This window comes from Sinocyclocheilus anshuiensis, unplaced genomic scaffold, assembly GCF_001515605.1.
Source record: "Sinocyclocheilus anshuiensis isolate Anshui unplaced genomic scaffold, SAMN03320099.WGS_v1.1 scaffold532, whole genome shotgun sequence".
Lineage (NCBI taxonomy): Eukaryota > Metazoa > Chordata > Actinopteri > Cypriniformes > Cyprinidae > Sinocyclocheilus > Sinocyclocheilus anshuiensis.
Window position 1 is genome coordinate 1582532 of NW_015555819.1, and position 3950 is coordinate 1586481.

Here is a 3950-nt window from a genome sequence, read left to right on the forward strand (position 1 = left end):
GCTGAACTCACTTACCTGTGATCTGTTATCTGTTTCGTGACAGAAGACCAGGCCACAAAATTTGCCTTACAACATGGGCATTCTCCTCAACCCTCAAGACCCAGCTGACCTGCTTCTCACATGCTTTCAAGATGGCCGACCAATTGAGGACTACGTAGAGGAATTTTTATTCTCTCATTGCTGGAAAATATAATGTAGCGATTCAGTATTTAAACGGTTATTAATAAAAGTCGTGGGGCAGCATTGACGAGTATCTTTGCTCCTGGATGTGTGTCAGCGCATTAATATAGAACGGTAATTAAAGGCTCTAATGCACGCCAGCACACCAGTATAGGTGTGTGTATTGTAGGAGCTAGATGACGTAACGATATATTAGTGGTGTCCCATTTCTTAGGGGAATATTTACACCCATACCCCTTGACACTCTGTTTCAAGGGGTAGGGGTAGGTGAAGGGATATAAAATAGAATTGGGATTGGGCCATAGACAATTCCTCTACATACTTGAACATTGGAACCATCTCACCTGCCCCAGGATTCACGCCAGTCATCAAATCTCTCTCAGCCTCGAAGATCAGTTATAAGTCCATGCCTGTTCCAGAATCTGTTCACACCCATGAGCCAGCACCAAAGCTTGGGACAAACTCAGAGACTGTTAAAACCTCAGCACTTCTTTTCAACTCTGCCCAAAGGAGGAGGCATAGGAAGAAGAGATGGCCCTCTGCAAGTCCGGCCTTTAACTACCACTTGATGTCTATTCTGATTTCTGAACCAACCCCTGAATCCACTCCAGTCCCAGAGTTCCACAATGTGTCCGCACCAGTCTCTGAGTTCTGTAGTGAGTCCCTTCTAAGTTTACCTTTAGTCCTAAAGTCCGTACAAGAATTCCATCCAGACCAATCACACATCATGGCCACCGATCGTCTGTCATCAACCATCATGGCCGCCAGTCCCAGATCTGCACATAACGGGTGCTTCTCAAACGGAAGGCTGCATCCTACTGAGGCTGCGTCCTTCCTAGCTGAGTCCTTCAGAGTCTTGTAGGCTAGAGTCCTCCTCGGCAATAAACGCTTGAATTAGACAGTCTAGTATGTGTGTGTGGCTACGTCACATATGTTCCCGCCCTCACTGCCATGGCACGAAAATACTAATAAAACGTAGTTTTGGAAAAATACTTTGTATTACAAATCATTATGTTATTTGGCTTTCTATTAATGCAATACAATGAATCACAGCCGTCTAGTCTACCAGTGGCTTACATTATTGGCAGTTTAGCGTTTAGTGAGTCATTTACACCAAAACAAAAAAATAACATATGCTTTCATGTCTGGAAACATTATTTTGTCTTACATTTCATAATAAATGGTCACTCCAAAGCCCTGTCCAGTTCCCGTGTCAGTTATAGAACCCAGTCCTACACCATCAAAGTTGGCCAACCCCTATCATCCCAGTTCACCTTCTGGTCAAACGTATTCATGAGAAATCCCCCCAGATTTTCCTGTACACACGGAGCACAGACAAGACGTGGCTCTGGACCCTGACCTACAATCAGTGATGTCTCCAGCCACTAATTCTGGGTCTGTGCCCAAACATATACCTCCTCCCTGAGTTCCTCCCTGAACCTACGCTATCCACAGAGCATTGTCTAGAATTGGCTCCAGCCACTGACCAAAGTCCAGTGCGGGCTCTAGCCCCTGACCAGAGTCCAGTGCAAGCTCCAGGCCCCGACCAGTTCCCAGTAAAGGCTCAAACCCCTAACCAGAGTCCAGAGCATTCTCCAGTTCATGACCAAAGTTCAGTGTCGGCCTCAGCCCCGGAGCAAGGTCTAATGACAGCTTCAGCCCCTGATCAGAGCCAAGTGCCGGCTTCAGCCCCCGACAAGTGTCCAAAGCAGGCTCCAGCCTTTAACCCCCTGGGGTTGACAGTTCCGCCAGCGGAACTTTTTGCAGATTTGAATGATGACAGCAAAAATAACTAAAATGCTCCTTCACACTTGACCGTACATATAAGAGGAATACAGCATTTAAATCTGTAAAGGGTCTACTTTTATTTGTGTACACTCACAATATCAACAAAACATTGTGCTTTTGCCAGGCCCCAAAACACCCTCGGACCCCAGAGGGTTAACCATAATCCAGTATAGGCCCCAGCCTTTGACCATAGTCCAGTGCAAGCTCAAGCCCCCGACCAAGGTCTAGCTCAGCTACAAGCCCCCGACCAGAGTCCAGAGCACATTTCAGCCCTCGATCAGAGTCCAGCGTTGGCTTCTGCCCCAGACCAAGGTCTAATGCTGGCTTCAGCCCCAGACCAGAGTCCAGTAAAGGCTCCTGTCTATGACCTGAGTCCTAGACACATGGCAGTGAATAGTCAGGGAGAAGGACTAACTTTAGGTCCCCTCTCTAAGAAGTCTAAGTCTGTTATCACGGCCAGGAGTGCTGTTCCTTCTTCGGTTGAATTAAATCCCCTCGTTTCAGCCAGGAGTGCCGTTCCTTCTTCAGTCGGATTAAGTTCCCTCATAACGGCCAGGAGTGCCGTTTCCTCTTCAGTCGGATTAAATGTCCTCATCACGGCCAGGAGTGCCGTCCCCATCACTGTAAGAATCAGCTACCCTATCATGGCCAGGAGTGCTGATCCTCTCGGTGAGAAATTTAACTTCTTCGATACAGCCAGAAGTGCAGTCCCCTGTACTGTGGAACCCAGATCCCTCGTCATGGTCAAGAAGGCCATTCCCTATGCTGTGAAATCCAGCTCCCTCGTCACGGCCAGGAGTGCCGTTCCCGGTACTGATAGATTCAGCTCCTTAGTCACGGCCAGGAGAGCCATCCCCACAGTTGTCAGAATGAGCTACCACGTCACAGCCAGGAAAGCCGTTCCCTCTTCAGCCGGATTACATTCCCTTGTCATGGCTAGGAGAGCTGATCCTTCCACGGCTGAATTAAGTTTCCCCGTCATGGCCAGGATTGCCTTTCCCTCTTCAGTTGGATTACTTTCCCTAGTTATGGCCAGGAGAGCTGTTGCCTCCACGGCTGGATTAAGTTTCCCCGTTATGGCCAGGATTGCCGTACCCTCCGCTGATAGAGCACACCTGCACCTGATCCCCAATCAACACACCTGCCACCATTCACCTCATTACCTACCATGTAAAAGTAGTCACCTTTCGCTCCCTTATTGTCTGGTCTTGTCGTTGGTATTCCCTACAGGTCGTGGGATACACTTCCCTTACTCCTTACCAGCTCTACTCACCTGAATCATCGTGTCCCGATCTACCTTCCAGTGAATCCTCCGTCTGTCCACTCTGAGCCCTCGAACCTGGAAAGGGAAAATAGTACCAAGTTATTATGGGATAAGTCCAACGATCTATCCTAAAAGACTTTCTGTTCACCTGAGTTTTTGCCTGATGTCTACAAGGCCTCCTTTAGTTTAAGCTACCTGTGGATAAAAACTATTTACTTCCCCAGTTCCTTCGTTAAGTTATGATGTTATGTTGAATTCTGAACTTACCTGATTTCCTGTTCTAATCCCGGCTTCAATAAACCTGCTGAACTCACTTACCTGTGATCTCTGTTATCTGTTTCATGACAATTATTAGCAGTAAAATTATTTTCTTTAATTTTTTTTTTTGCATTTATTTATTTCCCATTTTTGCACTTAAATAAAACAATTTAAATAAATCGAATTTGACATGTTTATTTATTTCTATCTGTTGCACTTAAATAAAATAGAAATAAATAAAACAACATTTGTCATTGCAAATAAATACAACTTTTTGCATTTGAAATTATATTATCAGCAGTAAAATTATTTTATTAATTTTTGTATTTATTACCCAGTTTTGCACTTAAACAAATAAAACCATTTAATTAAAATAAATAAGTAAATAAATATACATTTTAATTTTAAATATTATTTATTTTTGTATTTATTTCCTTATTGTGCATCTGAATAAACATAT